General features: G+C 44.6%; 1 long non-coding RNA gene across 5 annotated transcripts in view; it reads right to left on the minus strand.

Moving 5' to 3' along the window:
- LOC111559754 overlaps window positions 1-21,262 on the minus strand; it is a 496,575-nt gene that overhangs the window by 82,449 nt on the left and 392,864 nt on the right. The gene's annotated exons all lie outside the window — the stretch shown is intronic.

Genomic DNA, 21,262 nt, shown 5'->3' on the forward strand with positions numbered 1-21,262 from the left:
CTGTCTTTTATGGACCTTCTTCTGTGAGAGTCCTTGACCATTCATTGCCCATGTCCGCAACAGAACGGATTCCGGACAGAAGTGATGTGCTTATTAGAGGAGCGCGTACTATCTAAGCAGGGTAGGCATTGGTATGGCTCAGCCACCTGTTTACAGCCTGAGTCTATTCTGATTGAGTGGCGTCTTGAGGTAAATACATGTAATGTTACTACTTTTTTCTCAGGGCTCGTACAGAGCCCTAATATAGCAATGGAATAGCTGTTTTAAGACTCACATTCTTGGAGGACAATTATTGGGTTGCCTGCCAGGCTTGTCGTGATCACTGTCCTGGTTACCACCCTACTCTGACCCACACTGCTGGACTCACGGGAACCCCTTTATGCAATGACTTTGGCCTCACCCCCATCCAAGCCACATTGATGGGTTCAGGAGCCAGGGCTGCTCAAAGTCCTATCTCTAAGAACTAGGTTTGGACCCAAAAGAAATTAAGTCTCTCTGTCTCTCTTGTTTGGTCTCACTCTTTTTTTTTTTCTTCCCCTCTCTCTCTCTTTCTCTCTCTCTCTTTGTAATGCGAAAACTTGTGCAGCAGCTGCCATATTGTCTGGTCTAGAAATTGGGAAGCTGAACATGGCCGCCTGCAATAAAAGAAAAGAATCTATCTGATGCCATTAAGCTGTCTATAATTTACTCCAAATTATACTGAACCAGATGAAATTGCCAATATTTGACCATTTGAAAATTGACCACACTGGACAAAACTGACATGAAGTATATTTCTAGCTGTGCTATGATTCACGGTGGTGTCATCCTCTTCCGTGTTCTCTGATAATTGATTTGTTTTGTTATTGTTTCCTTTTTCCTGCAGAACTAAATATTACGGTATCGTCACACATACTGTGAATCCTTATGGCATACCTGAGCAAGCGGAAACAACAGTTTGGCCTTGGGAGAGGGCTTTGCTAGCCCACACCTACTCTGTGGTGGTTTAAAACTTTTGTTGTGGGCTACTGAACCTGAAAAGTGGGCCTGAAGGGAGGGCCAAACACATTTTAGGTGAAGATCGAGTAGAAGCCATGCTAAAAGCCAACCTTTAAACCACAGTGTGAGGCCCTTCAGCGTATTTAAGAGTCTCCGTGGAGATAGTTTCTCAGGAGCTGGGTAAAACCGGGAAGGTGACAAACTGGACAGCCACACCAACGGATGGAGATACACTTGCGTGCATGTTTACTGCTTAAGATTCAAAATGGTAGAGACCTCTTTTTGAAGGAAAATATGACAATAAATCTATGACAACAAATGGATACTGGTAGGCAATTGAAAGAGATCTGGACGCTGGCTGGAAGTTGAGGTGGCCTTCAACCATGTTAGAAAGTCATCGTTATGATCAAAGAATGCTCTGGTTTTTACACGGTGGTCTATAGAAAGCATAATGCAGCTCTCCTTTTGAAGGCTCTGTGAAAAATAACCACAGAATCATCTTGTCACAAAGTTTTCCCAAGCTTGATTTGTGACTGGTTCTGGGATCCTGCTGCTTTGGCAAACTCTTGATCATGTCACCATCATTAGGAATATGCTGTTAGAGCTACGGTTGGGAAACCTAGCCTACCAGGCAATTTCAGCCCACCACCTGATTTTGCACAGCCCAGGAGCTGAGAATCATTGTTATACTTTTAAGTGGTTGAAAATAATCAAAAGAACAATATTTCTTGACATATGAACATTATATGAAATTACAGTTTCAGTTCATAGGTAAAGTGGATTGGAATATGCCAACACTAATTTGTTTACATATTGTCTGTGGCTGCGTTCATTGCTGAGACAGAATTGAGCGGTTACAACAGAGACTGTACTGCTTGCAAAACCTAAGAAACTTACTGGATCTTTACATTAAAAAAAAAAAAAAAAGTGTGTCCATCTCTTGCTAGAGCACCATAGCCTTTGAGTACCATAGCCTTTGCTTCTGGAGGACTTTTCGAGCAGGATATGGTGGTGGTAACTCAAAGGAGAACACTGGGTCTTCGTCGATAAGGAAGAGGCTATGCCTGTTCTGTGCCTGCTTGTTAAGAAATAAATAACAAAAATCTGGGGTGCTGTGGTGGCTTGGTCAGTTGAGCATACGACTCTTGATTTTGGCTTAGGTCATTCATGATTCCAGGATTGTGGGATTGAGCTCGACGTTGGGCTCTGTGTTGATGGTGTGGAGCCTGCTTGTGATTTTCTCTCCCCTTCTGCCCACTCCCCTGCATGTGTGCTCTATCTCTTGAAAGAAAGAAAGAAAGAAAGAAAGAAAGAAAGAAAGAAAGAAAGAAGGAAGGAAGGAAGGAAGGAAGGAAGGAAGGAAGGAAGGAAGGAAGGAAGGAAGGAAGGAAGGAAGGAAGGAAGGAAAAAAAGAAAAGAAAAAAGAAATCAAAATCTGGCCTGAGATTCACTTTCATTGGAACCTGATTGTGAATCGTGGGAGGAGACTCAGAGCTAACACATTCCTCTAACTGTTGGGAGTTAATGATAATGACTATCAGGACTTAATTGCGGAAAGCCCAATTTGCTTAGACACCTTGTAGCAGATATCCTGAGAGGGGCAAAACTGAGAGCTGGAACAAAATATTCATTGACATTTTAGCACCTAGTTCCAAACCTATCCCAAGACCCTGTGGCTTTACCACCTTTGCACCCCATCAAACATGGAATATCTTTAAAACGAATCTCTTTGGGGGCACCTGGGTGGCTCAGTTGGTTAAGCATCCAGCTTTTGCTCAGGCCATGATCTCGCCACTCAGGAGTTCGAGCCCTGTGTCGGGCTCTGTGCTGACAGCTCAGAGCCTGGAGCCCGCTTTGGATTCTGTGTCTCCCTCTCTCTCTGTCCCTCCCCCACTCGTGCTCTGTCTCTCTCTCTCTCTTAAAAATAAAATAAAAACATTAAAGAAAAAAACGAATCCCTTTTGTTTTGCTTAAGCCACATCCAGCAGATTTTTATCATTTGCAACCAAGTAGAATTCTTATTTATACACTCCTGATGGTCAACAGAAAGGACAAAGACACGAGAGTTGCAGGCATTCATTTTATGGAGCCATAAGATCTTCCTGAATTATTTAGGTAACCGTCCACCAGCACTTAAGATCACGTACCTCTCACACTTAACCCAGAAATCTTAGTTATTAAGGTGATGCTTCATAATCTTTGCATCGGGCAACAACATGGCAAAAATACTGATACACCTTAGGTGAGACTGGGAGTACATAGTGTGTTGATGGGTAATAAGTAACACACCCCAGCTCTTTTAAAGAGAGCACAAGACAACATACATCTAAGACAAACCAAATGCCTCATCTATTATTCACAGATAGTTCCAAAGATTCAGTAGGTGATCAAACTGATCTTCCAAAGATGTATCCCGGGTCAGTGCAAATATCATGTGAGAGCCAGTGGTTCACTTTGACTGTCGTTCATCCTTTGTCATGTGTGCCTTCCTTCCTCTCACACCCCACCATCACTGTCCCCACCTCTACTCTAAAGTCACCCCTTCCGGCTTTCCCACCAGTCTCACTGTTCAGTGACAATATCAGGAACTAAACGATGAGACGACAGCAGGAAGGTACTATCTGCAAGGACACGCAGATCAACAAACACCTCCGTGCAAGCCTGTCCCAGTTAGTGGGTAAATGAGTTCCTGCTTTAATTACTGAACAAGAATTGGCAAGAGTCAACGGATAGGCACTCTGTAAGACATGAAATATTCCTAATACTGAACCAAACTGTGTGTCGCTTTCTTTGGACTCCGTCATTTTCATCCTCCCTCCTAACAAATCAGAACGGAAGACAGTCTGCTGACCAACAACATGCCATGGAAGGACCATTTGTGAATTTTCCATTGATACAACATTTTGCTCTTTTGTATCCACTTCCAGGGACATTCATCTTTTGATGAACTCCATGGTTCCTCTTGGTAGGAGCACCTAGGAGCCCAGGGAATTCTTTTTCTAGTCTACTCTAGTGGTAGAAACACATCAGTTTCAAAAAGGCTGTGCTACATCGAGCACTCACTTTCCCTGCACTAATTCCAATAAATCCAGGAGAGAGTGTGGCACGAAATGGATGGACCCAGTCCTGACTCAGTATAATGGAGCTTTTATGCTGACATGCTCCATTAGGGACCACCACACACATCTTCCTCAATAAACAAGCTTACTGCTCAAGTAATAAAGTCATTTATGGAGAGAAGTCAGCCAAAAGACCAGGACTTATGGGAGGTTCTCAGAGAGGAATCATACCAAGTTGGGTTGAAAGAGAATCCCATATATTCAAATCAAGAGATCATCTTTCAAGTGGGAGCCCTAATTTTTATGGTCCTCACCTTACCTTTCCTTCACGGGTTCAGAAAAGAAGGCTCATGTGTACTGTCCCAAATAGGGAAAGGGAATTTGGTGACTTTAAAGTCAATTAAGCCTGTCCTGAATATTAGAGTAGTTTTCTCTGCTTTTTTTCCAAAACATAAGAATTTCTGATCAAACAAGAACTTTTCCACGTTTAATTAGCCCCTTGTGTTCTGAGAAGAAAAGCAAAGGGGAATGTTAGAAAAAGTCTCTTATTGAAAGTCAGTGTTGCAAGGATTTTAAATTTTTTAGTTCTACTGATTATTAAAAGATGTCACAAAGAAGTGGGCATTTCCTTTTCTCCGAGTTCCCATATGCTCTGTGGTGGAGACTAATTCTGTGTCTTTATCTAGGACCTTGCAAATCCAGGAGCTACAGGAGATGTGTGAGTAAGGGGTAAATGTGAGATCAAAGAGAAACTTCTTTTAGAACATGGCTGCCTGGGAAAGAGATTGGAAGTCCTTAATATGCTTTACTGACCCTCACAACATACCACCGGCTCTTAGTAGGATGCAATACATGCTTATTGACATTGCTGTGTATTTGCATACATATCTCTTCACATACAGGAGATAGGACATATACATATATATGCATAGCTATGTACATAAATATATATATAAACGTGTCTCTATTTATTTAGCAATCTAAATGAGGGTGTAAAGACCTCTGTACTTTTTTTTTTTGGGCAATTTTAAATCTTTTTCTCCTATATTAAGGGCATCACATACATACAGTAAAGTGAACTTCAGGTGTATAAGGTAATGTTTTAGAAGTCTATGCCTGGCTAACCATCACGTAGATTGAGATAGAAAGCGTTCTCAGGGCTGAGAATTAGCCCCAGTTGAGCAGCTGCATCCCCCAGAGAGGAGAGCAGTACCATTAGCACTGACCAGCGCCCCTAATTTCACACCCTAAATGGTTGGTGTTATTACAAATCGCTCTGGGAGGTGGAAAATTCCCAGTGACCAAACGCTGGCAGATGTCAACCCAACCGGTAATTCCACCCCCTGCTTCCTGATGGGAAGGGGTTCCTCCCACAGGAGAGTCTGAAAACACCAGCCAGCCCTTTCCTGGCCTCCTTTGCAGCTAGCCCATGTGACTGTTCCAGCCAATGGGGGCCTTCCTTGCACTTAACTTACGCGACTATGTTCCAGCCAATGGGGGCCTCCTGGCAGCTAGCCATGGGACTATGTTTCCCGCAGTGTGGGCTGAGGGAGGTCTCCCAGAGTCTTCTGGTAAAAGAGAGATACCTGAAGAGAAAGCTCTGTCTCTCTTCAGCCAGGCATCTGTAGACATGGTGCTTCCAGCTGGGGCAGCTGTTCACGAGGGAAGGTGAGGGCAGTATGCTGAGGACAGCAGGAAGAGGGAGGGCCAGCCCTCGAGGATATGGTCAAATCTTGGAACCAGGGATCAGGAAACTTGTGTAGTGAAGGGTCAGATAAAAAATATTTGGGGCCACACACAGTCTTTATTTCATATTCTCCTCCCCTCTTTTTCTTTTCCTTCCTCTTCCTCTCCTGATTTTTCCTCTTCTCCTCCTCCTTCCTCTTTTCTCCCCCTCCCCTCCCCTTCATCCTCCCCCTCCTCCTCCTCTTCCTCCTTCTCCTCCTCCTCTTCCTCTTCCTCCTTCTCCTCCTCCTCTTCCTCTTCCTCCTTCTCCTCCTCCTCTTCCTCTTCCTCCTTCTCCTCCTCCTCTTCCTCTTCCTCCTTCTCCTCCTCCTCCTCCTCTTCCTCCTTCTCCTCCTCCTCTTCCTCTTCCTCCTTCTCCTCCTCCTCCTCCTCTTCCTCCTTCTCCTCCTCCTCTTCCTCTTCCTCCTTCTCCTCCTCCCCCCTCTTCCTTTTCCTCTCCTCCTTCGTCGACCATCGTTCTTAGTTTGGGGCCTGTACAAAAACAGACGACGGGGTGTATTTGACAAACCAGCCATAGTGTTCTCTGTCTCTAGGCCAACCCAGCAACCACCTATCCCTTGAGTTCTTATTAAGGAATATGATTTAAAAGACAAACCTGCTGTTTTTAGGCTACTTTAAGCCGGATATTTTGTTACTAAACGACACCCCCATGATACTGCAATGGACCTACGTTCTCAGACTTGAAGATGTGGCACGCTAAAGAAAACTGAACAATAGGGGCAGAAGTATCTGAGGGGCCACAGGGGAGTATGCCAAAAGTGTATGAGGACTTTGTCCTCATGCTTATTTCTTTATTTTGAGAGCGAGTGTGTGAGCAGGAAAAGTGCAGAGAGGGAGAGAGAGAGAGAGAGAGAGAGAGAGAGAGAGAGAGAGAATCCCAAGCAGGCTCTGTGCTCAGCACACAGCCCACTACGGGGCTCAGTGAACCATGAGATCATGACCTACGCTGAAATCAAGAGCCCGATGCTTAACTACCTGAGCCACCCAGGCACCCCAAGGAGGCGAGAAACTCTTAAGAGCAGAGCCCAAGTACCAGTATTCCCCCCCCCAGCCGAATGATTTATACGGGTTGCAGCTGGCATCTCACCCCCTTCCACACCGTCAGTTATGGTTAATTTCATGTGTCAGCTTGGTGAGGCTCAAGCAAACACTCATTGAGGGGTTGCTCTGGACATATTCCGTAGGCTGGTTAGTATTTGCAATCAGTTGACTTTAAATGAAAGAGACTATGTGCAATCATGTGGGTGGCCCGCCCCTTATCAGTGGAAAGTCTCCGAGGGCAAAACTTGAGGTTTCCCTAAGGGAAGGAGAAATTCTGCCCCCACACTGCAGCATCTGTTCCTGCCTAAGCTCCAGCCTGCTGGCCTCCCTTCTGAATTGTGACCTCGCTAGCCTCCACAATCACGGGAGCTCATTCCTCGAAAGAAATCACAGAAGTACACTTGAAGCTCATTATTCGTGGGTTCAATATTTACAAGTTCGCCTACTTCCTGAAATGTGTTTGCGACCTCAAACTTAACACGCATGCTGCTTTCAGTCAATCGCGACATGCACAGATGGCAAAAGACTGGAGTCCCCTGATGCACGCGTCCCCAGCTGAGGTCCGACAAGGCGGTGTTCCGCCTTCTTGTTTCAGACTTCCCTCGTGCTGGAAATAAGCGTCCTTTGGCAATCTATTCAGTGCCACGCGTTTTGCATGCATTGTGCGTTCTGGAGGCGGCTTCGCTGTTTAAAATGACCCCCAAGCAGAGAGCCGAAATGCTGTCTGGTTGTTCCCAAGAGCAAAAAGGCTGTGAGGGGGGCTGGCGGAGAAATTGTGCATGTTAAATAACCTTTGTCTGAGCGTGAATTATAGTGCTCTCGGCCGTGATTTCGGTGTTAATGAATCAACAATGTGTTGTAAATAAGGTGCCTTTAAACACAAACACACATAAAACAAGGTTATGTATTGATCGGTTCGTGAAACTATTGCGACCAGAGGTGCACAGGAACCTAACTCTGTATCTCCCCTAGGATCGATGTCACGAATGCAGCGTTTGTGGCAACTTTATAGAATATACCTGCCACAAATAGAATCTGAGAAACAAATATATACAGTAGTATATATACTACTCTATACCGTCCCCCGCCCCCCACCGCCACCGCCTTACCCATGGTTGTACTTTCTCATGGTCACCCCTGCTCTGGAACCAGGTGATCCCCCTTCTCCTGTCTTGTCAGAAGATCAGTGGTACCTTAATACAGTGTCACACACTCGCGTCACCCACCTCACTTCATCTTAGCCCTTAGGGCATTGTATCCTCTCATGTCATCAGGGGAAGAAGGGTGAGGACAGTACCCATACGATATTTTGAGAGAGAGAGAGAGAGAGAGAGAGAGACTACATTCACATAACTTTCTTACAGCATGTTGTTATAATTATCCTAGTTTATTATTAGTTATTGTTAATCTGCTACTGTGCCTGATTTCTTTTTAAAATTTTTTTTAACGTTTATTTATTATTGAGAGAGAGAGAGACAGACAGACAGAGGATGAGCAGGGGAGGGGCAGAGAAAGGAGGAGACAGAATCCGAAGCAGACTCCAGGCTCCGAGCTGTCAGCACAGAGCCCGACACAGGGTCTGAACTCACACACCACGAGATCATGGCCTGAGGTGAAGGCAGACGCTCGACGCACGGAGCCACCCAGGCGCCCCTACTCGGCCTGATTTCTAAGTCAAGCCTTAACACAGGGGTGTATGTATAGGAAAACATACAGTATGGATAGGGTCTGGTACCATCGGTGGATTCAGGCATACACCGGGGGTCTTGGAATATATCCTCGCATATGTCTTATGTACATACACACACGTATTTTTCTGGAGAACCCTGATACACCAGCTCATCAAGTGTGGGCTCCCCAAGGGCAGGTTCATCAGAGAACAATGCCTTCCCTCCCTCTCGGGATAAAACCTGAGAAACCAGATCATGACAGACCATTGAAGCCAGCGGTGATCTGAGCCCTGCAGACCTACTGAGCCTCTCCTCCCTCTGGCCCGGGTCTGGCCTTCAGCTGACCTCGACCACAGTCCCCGTCCACGTGACCCCATTGTCTCCGCCCGTCTCTTAGTCCCCTGCTTTCTGGCTTTCGACTGTCAAACCTCTACGCGCGGCTTCAGCCACATTCCACAACCATCGGAGTCTCACTTGCCCTGGGCCAGCATCCCCGGGCCAATATTTCTGCAACCTCAGCCCTGTTCCGGCATCCCTGCCCCCTCAGTCCTGTGCCAGCATCCCTGGTGTCCTATAGCCCAGCCCATCTCAAGACATGTTGGTACATGGTTCCTCTCCCTAGAATGTTCTCTTACCCCATCTTTTCTAGTTAACGCTTACTTTTCTTCCATAACCCGGCTCCCACTTCCTGACTCAAGGAAGACTTGCTTGGCCTCCCTCGCTACGTTCTCTTTGCTGTTTACCTTTCCTCTACAGTACTTGGCACGACTCTCAGTTTTGTCATCTCCCGTTAGTATTCAGTCAGTTCTTAATAATTTTCTTAATGCTTCTGTTCCGTGGATCCTTCCGGCAGTTTGGGAAAACCAGAATACTGTTATCAAGTGCGTGATATAAAATACAGAAGATCACAAAGAAACTTGCATTTCAATATAATTGGTTATCAAAATATTTTCTTAAATGCCGCATGCTAACAGATGTGCTTTCTTATTAAGACATTAAATAACAAGATCTAGTGGAAGGTCTAATAACCACTGTAATTTTGAGCGGTGATAAGTACAAGTGATATTTTATAGCATCTGCAACAATTGTAATAAGATACAAAATATGGAACTTAGGGAGCAAAGTGAACAAAGCCACAGAGATTGCTAACTCTAGCGGATTGTTGCTTAAATTCATAACGGAAAGGAATGGTAAACAGTTTTGAAAGTAAAGATAACATTTATTTATTTATTTATTTATTTTTTATCCAGCTTCACAGATTCCCTACCCCCTGCTGAATTCCATCTGTGTTCTCTGGATTAGAAAGTCCAGATTTGTGTCTGAATTCTCTACTGGATCCTGAAGCTCCGAAAGGCAGTCCCGTGTGATTTTGCTCACCATTGTACGCAAGGACTTAGGACATAGTAAACACTTAATAAAAAGCCGCTGGAGGGCAAAATGGAAGGAAGAAAGGGACTCCACGGTATGCTGGGTATGCTCGGCTGAGCAGCCTTTCAGCCAGTGTTTTACAGCTCAAGTCCATTTTTATCTCTTGCAAACAATCGTCCGTGCTCGCTCTCTGCAAACCCACTGGGTTGGCTGTCCGTCCTCTGAACACTCCTATCATGAAGTACTTCCTTTCCACCTCGCTCTGCCGGAAATTGTTGATTTCGTTATCTGTCTTCTCCCTCATACCTTTTAAACGGGAGCTTTATCAAGGGTCAGAGTCGTGTCTGATTTCACGCTCTGTGTCACCGGCCTTTTTACCAACGCCGGGATCGGGATGCGGTTTTGTACTCAATGAATTTGTAAAATGAAATCAAGTTCGGTTCTCTCCTTTTTTTTCCCCCCACAGAAGTGCCCTCTCTATTCCTCCTCTCATGTCGCATGGGACCCAGGCTGCTCTGTGACTCCCTCCCCTTGCCTTCCACAGTCCTGCGATTCCTCCTCCGTGGGCCCACGGGTCATGGGTCAGGCAATCCTACATTCACGCATTGGACTCAGAAACACACTCCATGAGCGGCAACAATAGTACGCATTTCATAAACCACAGAATTTGCTTTCTTTTCATCAGTCACTGGGAGACCAGGGACACGTATGTTCTTTGAAATGTGAATAACTTTCCTAAGAATCCCAAAGCAGCATATCTACTTGTATTTATCCCACCCAGCAGAAGAGAGCCAAGATTCAGTGGCCCCCAGAAGTCCCCGGCTTGAATGGCTGGGATCAGCAAGACGGGCACAGCCTCTAACCCCCTGCTCCTTCTGTCGCCCTGGAGTTTGCCAGAGGGATGGACACTGGCCGATTGGGACTTAGGCTTATTCTATTTGTCCACGGATTTGTTTGATGAGTCCCTTTGCTGGCCGGAGGAAGAGGAGGAAGAACAAAATACTTTGGAACACATCTGAAATTAAAGCAGCTGCTGTGGGCAAAGGGTTGCTTATGGACAGAAGATTTCCCAATCTAAACAAACACAAACCTTGCTCACTCACTTTAATTGCTGCATGAATATACCACTTTGGGTTTATCCATTCCCCTGTGCACAGGCATTTAGGTTTTTCTAGCCTCTCAGTATTACAGACAGAGCACATTCATTTTTGCAAGAGCCTCCTTGGGTACGTTTTTTGAGAATTTCCCTAATGATACACACTAGAATAGAATTTCTAGGTCATGGAGTGTGCATATCTTAAACCGCATCAGAGATAGCCAAATTCTCCTCAAAACGCTTGTACCATTTATGCTTCCATTAGCAATACAGGAAAAAGTGGCTACCGTTCCAAAATGCAATATTATCGGACTTTTTCATTTGAGCGATTTGAGGGGTGTGAGCTGGTAGACAATTGTAATTTTCATGTGCACGTCTCTGACTGGTATCTTCTGGGAACTGTAGCTACCCACAAGTGCTTTTGATGCATTAAGGACATGGTTGTAATTAATCTAACAGCCCTGTAAGGTAAGTATGACTCTGCCATATTTTACAAATTTGCTTTCAACCCCACAGCTAGAATTCAAATCCCGGCTATTTTATTTACTTATTTTTTAAATGTTTGTTTGTTTGTTTGTTTGTTTATTTATTTATTTATTTTTGAGAGAGAGAGAGAGAGAGAGAGCGCCCGCACAAGTGGGGTAGGGGCAGAGAGGAGGGGGGGAGATACAGAATCTGAAGCAAGCTGCAGGTTCTGAGCTGTCAGCATAGAGCCTGACGTGGGACTTGAACCCACCAACCGTGAGATCGTGACCTGAGCCAAAGTTGGACACTCAACCGACTGAGCCACCCAGGTGCCCCAAATCCTAGCTATTTTAAAGCATATACTTAACTACCCTGTGTTATAGCCACCCCCTCCCTCTACGCCAACAGGGAGACAGTCGATCGTTGCTAAAGATTGAAACTCAGTATATGCCACTGTGGTTGTCACTCAGCACTTTCTCTCCGTGCCCCATCACTGTCGCTAACTTAAAAACCCAGTGAGCCTCTCTTCACAACCCCAGGGCCAACTACAGGTCTATACACACAGTAGGTTCACAGTCTGTGACTTTTATAACAAAGACAATAATGGTGGTAATAAAACCCCAGTGAATTTCACAGACATGATAAGGTGGTGTGGCTTAAATGCTTTCTCTCTTTGTGGAATTAAGCTCCATACAGGTTAGAATCTTGTGAATGCAATGAGTCTCCATTCTCCTAGAGTCTTCCTTGGAAGCTGGGACTCTCTTACCCTTTTCCTCCTCCTTTTCTTCCCCATCCCTCAATCTCAGGCCTTCTCTCTGTCTGTCTCTCCCTGTCTCTCTTGTTGCCTCTTTTCTCTTTCTCGATGTCTGATGGAACTAAACTTTTTTTTTTGTTGTTTCCTTTTTTTGACCTTCAGGAACGAATTTGCTTTGTATATCACTATTGTGAGGACTGGAGGGGTGATATGAGAGTGCTTCTGATAGAGTGAAGGCAATAACCAGATAGAGTTCCTTGGGGGGGATGATTTCGTCAACTGTATTGACTCATTTTTATTTTAAACTGGACACATCTGCTGAGGGACCCGGCAGGGGGGATGTCTCTTTATCATTCGAGACGATCCACGAGACAGGCTTGCATAGACAGAGCGGGGCTTGATTTAGGGCTGTGTCCCAGTTGCCTGAGTGAGGTCTAGGGAATCAGACTTTCCATAATACACCCCGGATTAGTCATTCGGCAAGCAGGTGAATATTTGCTTTTGCAATTGTGCCTCCCTAAATAATCCAGAGAGATATAAAAACAGTGAATTCAGCTGCTCGTGAATAGTATGGATATGTGAGCTTTTGTGTGGTACCAATCCTTAGCAATATTTTTTTGTATTAAATACTATGAATCTACTTCACCTGTCAGCACTATTCAAAACACAGAATGCTGTATGAATAGAAAGGATGTTCTGGGATCTTGCAGATGATTACTGTTGCTAGGAAAACCACTTCCTGATATCTTTGTGCTTGCTGTATGTGTCTCTCTTTGTGTACAGCTTTGCAGTGACAAGCAAATTCATAGCATGGTATTGGGGAGGGATTGGGAAAGTTTAGAAATGTTTAAAGAACACTGCTTAAAGTTAAAAAGGGGATGTCATCTAAAATAATAGTTAAGAGTTCTGCCTGCTTTCATGTGGAGAATTATAGCTCTCCAAGGAGAGCAATGGGGCTGCATTTGTGCTATGGTGGTGCAGACTTCAGGGCCATTCCAGCCATCATTTTCTGGAACCTCAGAACTGGGTTATGCTTTTTTGGTGCCTGAGGAAATGACCGCCTTTTTCTCCTTGTGAATATTATGCCAATTATTGTCTCTATAGTGTCAGCTCTGCTTAACGTTGCTATTCTACAAGACCGATGGGAGGGAACCACACGCACTGTCTCTGGGACATAGCTGGGAATGAAATCAGAGCCCAGTAAGATAAGCCCATTCATTCATTTGCTCAGGACGGGCATTCTTCCCAACTCTGCAGCAGAGGTGAGATAGGTATTGCTCGTTCTAGAAACCGGAACTTCCTGGGAGACCCAAAAGCAAATATGGCGTCGGTACCCACGCCGGGCACAAAGCCCTCCCCACAACCCGTGTGACACGAATACATAAATCATGGCAGTGACGTCACATCAAACATCTGCATTCTCGCAAGAGCCCCTCATCGTTTCTGTAGACCATCCACAAATTGAGGGACCCGGGATCAGGTATTTCACCCCTCTGTCCTCATCTGTAAGATGGAGATAATGTGCTCATCCATTTAATAAGGCCGATGAGGGGACTCAGTGGCAAATGCATGCAAATAACTCATGACAGTGCCTGAAACATGTGAAAGATTTCATTAAGTGTTGCTTTAAAGACCCAGGAGAGAAATAGCATGCCCTAACATCTAGTCTGTTCCTCATGCCATGCTCACTTATGGATCTCACCCTTCTTCACAGACTGATGTTCCAGATGTTGACTTACCATTGTTTTCTTGAAATAGGTCAAAGAAATAATCTTGCCAGCATGGGTTACTGGGTTTTTTAAACCAGTAATGTAATCATCAGCAGCATCATCAGCATCATATTTATTAAAAAAATGTTTATTTACTTTGGAGAGAGCAAGAGAGTGAGCGAGCATGCAGGAGAGGGACAGAAAGAGAGGGGAATAGAGGATCCAAAGTAGGCTCTGTGCCGATAGCAGAGAGCCCAATGTGGGGCTTGAACTCACAAACTGCAAGATCATGGGATGCTTAACCGGCTGAGCCTCCGAGGCGCCTGATCATCACCATCATCATCATCTTAATAATAACAATGATAAAGTGAACACTCCTCAATTATTCTCTATTAGCCACCCAACTGCACTTTTGTTCTCTCATTTGGGCCACCCCTGTCCCATCACCTCGACCACACAGGAGTAGGAAAGGAGACACGGAGGCCCAAATAAAGCTGGTGGGTTGCCGAAGGTCCCGGTGAAAACAGGACGAGGAAGCACCTCCAACCCACCCACCAGCTGGTTCCACCATGGAGAGCCACCCACGGAGCCATGAGGGAGAAAACCAAGAGAACGGTGTGGGGGATGCTCAAACGTTATTTCAATGATCAGGACCCTCGTGCCTGTCTCTGAGATTCCATCCTGGTTTGTCATGAAAATTATTTTCATATCTTGACTCCAGGAAAGGTTTGAGATAAACTGCTTCTGAAATCGCAACAGGGAACCAGGACGTGTGAATCGGAGACTTTTCTGTCTATGTTTCAGTCCCACAGAGGCCGTGGAACATTCCCATTCCAAGGCCACTGGGAGCCGGGACAGACCGTGACATCAGGCAGACTACAGGGTTTTAGGGATACCAAGAAAATGGACTTCTTTTCTAAGGAGCACCCTCTGTGAGCCCCACCACAGTGTTTCTGCCTTTATGGAATTGAGAATGAGGGCCAAAGCCATCAAGTTACAGTCCTCTCTCAGAGGACCCAATCTCCAGTTGATTGGTTAGAGTAGCCTGATCCCTACAGAATCCCATGCAGAGGGAACATGGTTCTGTTGCATCTGGGGCTGCAGAGGGTCTGGAGTGCGCACTGGGGGTGTTGCGGCGTCGCTGAAGGCAAAGATAGAAAGCGAAACAGGAGATGAAGGATTTGTAGAGATAAACACCTTCCTATTTCCCTGGGGGGCAAGAGGTGACTCTATTCTCCCTGGATCTGAGATAACGGGGTAGGCAGCTCTTGGAGCGTAGCCTTGGATGACGCGTGCCAGATACCCTTACGTCCAAAGTGTCACGTTGGGCGTATCTTCCTTATGACTGCTGGGAGAAGCAAGACAAAGCCACCCCAAGCTTCCAGTCCACTGTCAGCACACACAGACGTAAACGCAAGGCCTCTCATCCAAAGACACTGCCCCCTCGCACTGAAGATAAACTCTGCATGGCTCTTGATGGATGCATCTGCTTGGGGGTGGGTGGGGTCCAGCGACACCAACAGCTCCTGGGCAGGGGTGGGGCTGTGATGGATGGGATCCAGTTTATCTCCTGGCTTCCACTGATCCAGGCTGCCTGGTGAGCCCTCCCCCAGAGTTAATTTGCAACAAAGAGAACAAGGAGTTCCATTAAATTCCGTCAATCGCTCATTTGTATTTACAACTAACATTTTTTGAGGACTTCCTATATGCCAGGCCCTATGCTGTGCCTTTTCTATATGTTATCTCCAGCGTGCAAACTGATTTTCTCTTAATGTGTGAACGTTACAATTCAAATATTTGAAGCAAGCCCTCGTGGTTTATTTTTCTACCGCGCTCCATAAAGGTAGGTACTTGATTTTTAAATATCAAAATTAATAAAATGCAACCCTGTAATTCTACTCTCAGGGACTTTTCCTAAGAGAGCAATCAAACAACTGTTATAAAGACAGACGCATAGGATGAGAACTGCAGCGAAATTTACAACTTAGAAAAATTGAAAAATAACCTAAATGTCCATCAATTAAGGATATGTGGGTATCTGTGCGTGTGGCTAAGGATATGTGGGTATCTGTGCGTGTGGCTAAGGATATGTGGGTATCTGTGCGTGTGGGTGTGTTTATGTGTGTCTAACCAAGTATGTCTATGTGTGCACATGTATTTTTAAATACATACACATCTGCATGCACCTACGTACACACGTGTATACACACAAGCACATGGGTACAAATGTGTGTGCCTGTATCTATAGGATGCCGGAGGTATATTTAACATATTCAAGATATATTTTCGATGAAAAGGCCAAGTTTATCAAAATGCTAGTTCCATATCCTTACAGTACGTACGAATGAAAACCCAAGATGGACATGTATATACATAAATTGCTCACAGTTTTTTGGTTTGTTTTTTTTTTCCCCCCAGATGGGGGCAGGCAGGGGAATTTATGGGCAAAGACGTCATCTTTCTACTCTATATATTTCTGTATTTTTTAAAAACTAATAAGCATGTATTGATTGTGTAATCAGCTTCCCCCGGATAAAGTTATTTGCACCTGGGAGGAAAAGGGAGGCAAGGCGTACCACACACACACGTTGTGCAGCCGTGAGACCTCAGCCGTTTAATTACCACCAATAGCGATGAAATAATTTTATTTTCTTCATTTGCCTGATTAATTATTTTTCATCCAGGGCATTTGACACATCGAAATGGTGATTAAATATATAAAAGGAGTCTCGGAAATAAGAGAGCAAGTAACTGAGGTAAAATTAAGTACTTTGAGAGGTCAACACACTCATTTTTATAGGCCAACAGTCTAGAAAGGCGACAGCCTTTGGGTAAACACAGAACTCATTTTGATGAAAACAGGATCAACAAAATCCCCTCTGTGGGGTATCAGGACTCTTCTTGAAAGCTCTTACTTCCCTAAACACGCAAATACCTATAATGGGCATTAGGGGCCAGAAAGCCCCAGAAAGACTTGTATGCAAACTCAGAGCAAAGCTCTCACGGAGCTTGTGAGGCATAGCGGAAGTATGTAGATTTGAGTGTCGTTAATACTGGAATCAATCTCAATTCCCCCAAATACAAGTTTTAAAACAAAGGACAGGTGCCTTAATCTCTCTGCAACTCAGTTTCCTTATCTTTAAAATGGGAACAGTACCCATCTCTCTTGGAATGAGACAAATGCATCATGTTTCATACAATAGGCAAGGAACAACGTTAGCAACTTAGTGGAGTTCATACCAGCTCAACAGACATTTACTAAATAGTTATGTTCGCACCATGAACTTTACCAGGTTTGGGAGGATGAAAGAGTTATAAAAATCCACCTCAGACCTCAAGATCTTATAATGCAGAAGGACGGATTTATTTTCTTCAGTTATAGTTCTTTATTTTCTGAGACATACTACCATAACACATTCATAAAGCCTGTGGCAAATAATGCATTACTGCTACCCAAATCCTGAAGTTTGTACATTTCAAGTTTTACAAATTGTCCGTGCCAATTTTGTATAGTTTGCAATTTTTATAAATTTGAGTTTATAAGTTCATACACATGACATGATCAACTCTTTCTTTCTTTACCCCTTCCTTCCTCCCTCCCTCTTTTTCTCTTTCTCTTTTTCTTTCTTTCCTTTCTTTCTTTCTCTTTCTTTCTTGTCTCTCCCTCTCTTCTTTCCTCCCTCCCTCCCTCTCCTTTTCTTCCTCTCTCTCTCTCTCTCTCTCACAGCTTTATTGAAATAGAAATCTACATATCATACAATTAGCCTGATACACTTTCTTCATTGGTAGAAAAGGGTAAGTGGTTAAAGAGCTGGCACAGGGAAATGATTTATGACCCTAAGCCTTCCATGCTTGGGCCGTATCCTTACTTGTTATAATGCACCTTTACAAACACCATGTTAAAAAACAGCCTTTTTTATTCAGCTGCAGATTATCTATTTGGGGGAGGGGGAGGGTGGAGGGATGGGCATCAGAAATCAGCGTGTATCACTGTAAACGGACATAATCCATCAGGAGTGCTGGGGTAAGAAAAATGACGATGTGATCCACTTATCTAATGGAGTGCTGCACACAGAGACTTTACAAATAGACTCCTTCTCTCTGGGAGCTCTCAAAGAGCATGGATGGAGACAAATACAAGGATCTAATTTATTTGGTAGATAAGAGAATTAATTGCTGTTATCTGCCATAAACACAAACAGGGGCGTGGGAGGGGGAAGGCGGCTGCTTCTTCGCTCCTCTGTTGCGGAAAGACTTCCTGGAAGGGGCGGGGCCTCGGGAACCATGTGACTGATGACAGGGGAAGAGAGTGCCCAGTCTGGAGACACAGGGAATTGGGGGCCTCCGAGGGAGGAGGCCATTTCCCTGCCTGCTCTAATGTGTCTGTGTCAAGACAGACACACTGAACGGTGACAGTGAGTAGAGGTGACACTGCCTCTCCATTGTGTGAACCATTTTCATCAAATGGTTGGGGGGACTCAGAAGCATAAGCACATGTGCGTCTCTCTCTTTGTCACTGTCCCATTCTCCCTTTCCTGTAAGAGGGACGCCTAGTAGACGGATACTCTCAGCCCCAGGTCTGTCTAAGGGAGTGAGCCAATGGAAGGAGGATTCAGATGCAGGGAGAGGGCAACAATTAAATCAAAAGAGCCAGAACCCCACTGGGCACCTGGTGGTGGATGTGAGCAGATCGCTCCACGCTGTGACCGATGAGGCCATATGTTATCTCCAGAAGTGACCCCTCCTTCACAACCAGTCAGGCGGCCTTATGAACAGCTTTCCTGACTCATGTGGAAGTTACCCGTGTGAAGCCTGATACTGAGGAATACAGCCAGCAGTTTAATTTATTCAGGCTCCAGATCGCTCTCAGAAAGAAACGGGTCCCTATCTCAAGGCGCTGCAGAAGATTCACAACCCAAGTGTGAAAGGAATGTTAGGTTTCAATAACAAATTAACTTTTACATCAAGCCTTTTTGCTGCTGGCTGGAAGAATCGTTGCCAGTTCGTGGTTCCTCAATCGAGTTATAATCGCGGGTCGACGTTCCGAGATATTCACAGGGCAAAGACACCAGGATGTCTCAGACCTGCGCAGTCTTAAGAAGGTAGCCACTAGCCGTGTGCAGCCACGAAACTGAATTAGAATTAACTGAAACCTGAAATTCTGTTCCTCAGTTGCACGAGCCACGTTTCAGGTGTTCAATAAGCACGTTCGGCCGGGTGGTTGTCACACTGGACCACGCAGATATAGAACATTTCTACCATAACATTTGCATGATGGTCTACACCGACATCATCTAGCATCATAAGAATTTTCTGAGCTGCCCTCACTCTCTGCTTTTCAGCCAAGGAGGCTGAGATTCAGAGAGCTTATGGAATTTGCCAATGGTCCCTCAGATTCTAGGTAGCAACACTGCGACTCAAACTTCTTCCTGGGGGACCCATAATTCTTTTGCCACTCCCTTCTCTTTCCCATCACAAGCCTGGGATGGGGGGAGTCTAAAACTAATCAGAGAATGAGGTAACCTGCCTCTTGAGCCATGCTTCCCATGAACTAGTTATCACATAACTTCATGCATCTTAAATTAAGATTTTCAGATACTCAGGGGCACCTGGGTGACCCGTTTCAGATTCTACGTCTCCCCCTCTCTCTGTACCCCCCATCCGTTTGCACTCTCTCTCAAAAATAAACAAACACTAAGGTTTTCAGATACTCAAATGTCCAGAATTGTGAAACTCAAAGATTATTCTCTTTATTTCTCCTATTTTCACATTTCTCTGAGGAGTGACGGCCTCCCCGCCTAGCTTGGCTGAAGATAGAAAGGCAAGTCCCCGAATAAAAAGCACATCAACTAATATAACAAAATATTACTCAGATTCCATAGGTCTAAGTGAGAAGGACTGGGTGGATGAAGGTAGGTCTTCACCGACCCCATTGCCTCAAATGCGGTCAGCCCTTCCAGTGTAGACAATCACCTTTAACTCTCAGTGGCTTAGCCCATACAGTTCATTTCTTATTCATACAAAGTCCCCTGAAGGTAGAGCACCTCCCGGCTGTGTGACTCTGTGGGTACAAATCATCCCGACCCTGTGACTCTGGCCACCTAACCCGTGGCCTTTCTGCTCACCATCTAAAGGAACGAGAGAGCGTGGGGAATCCCACAGGGACTTTGCATCTCTCAGTCCAGAGTGACTCCTTGACATGTTTCACTCCCAACAGCAATTTCAGTCACATCATCTGCCTCACTGACAAGGCACAGAGAATGGTAGGGGAGGGAAAGGACTGGTGGGTGGTCATACTTATCTTTGCCACACTGGTGAGTGCAAAAGGTTGACAATAACAAAAATAGCAATACTTGATTGAGTACGTGCCTGTGATCGAATGCTCTGTGTGTAATATCTCATTTAATTCTTACTACAGATGGGAGGTAAGTGTTACTATTCTCTCTCTTAAAGATGAGCACAGAGGAGCTTAGATAGGTTAAGAGACATGGCTCAGGTCAAGTGCATAGCAGATGGCAAAGCCAGAGATGGAACTCAGGTCTGACCAATATCAAAGCTTTGTGAGGACTGGTTAAACATCAGATTTTATTTTTTTAGGAAAAAACTAAAGTTGCACTCTAGAATGGAACTTCGGTAGAACTTTGTGCAAAGATGGAAATGTCGCTGCATCTGTGTGAGCCAATATGGTAGCCAGGAGCCACATGTGGGCACTGAGCACTTGAAATGTGACCAGTGTGACCAAGGGACTAAAATTTTAATTTCAATTTAAGTTGTATGGAGATTTAAAAAAATTGAATTGATAGTATTATAATTTAACTTCCCATGTTTAACTGCTCCTTCTTTAAATATAGAGTGGAGTTCTTTGAGGTCAAAGATCATAATTTACTCATCTCTTTATCTCCTTTAGGTTAGGAAGAGTGCTTTGCAGATAGAGATTGCTCAGTAAATATTTATAGATTATTTCTTAATATTAATCCACTGCAGAACTTTCTGGCTTATTAAGAATGCGGATTTACAGTGACCCACTCTACTTGCCTAGAAAGGGTCAATGGACTTTAAAGCTCTCTCTGGCCAGCAACTTGCTTCTTCTTTTCATATCACCTACAAGATTAGCATCAGCAATGAGACATCTTTTGGTATTTCCAGAACTTGCTTCCAAGGTTTTAAAAAAAATTACCGTTTTTTTTTTTTGGGCGGGGGGGGGGGGCGTGGGGAGTACTGAGTCCCTCATTTTCCCTACTGATTTTTTTAAAAAGGAAAATGAAGACCTAGTTTTAAGTGCTTCTTTCAGACCAAACAGGAACAGAATGAAACGGAGAAACTTAATGGATCTCTTTCTGTGAACAAAATGACAGATAAAATATCTATTTTGCTCA

Source organism: Felis catus, chromosome A3 (genome assembly GCF_018350175.1).
Source record: "Felis catus isolate Fca126 chromosome A3, F.catus_Fca126_mat1.0, whole genome shotgun sequence".
NCBI classification, from domain to species: Eukaryota; Metazoa; Chordata; class Mammalia; order Carnivora; family Felidae; genus Felis; species Felis catus.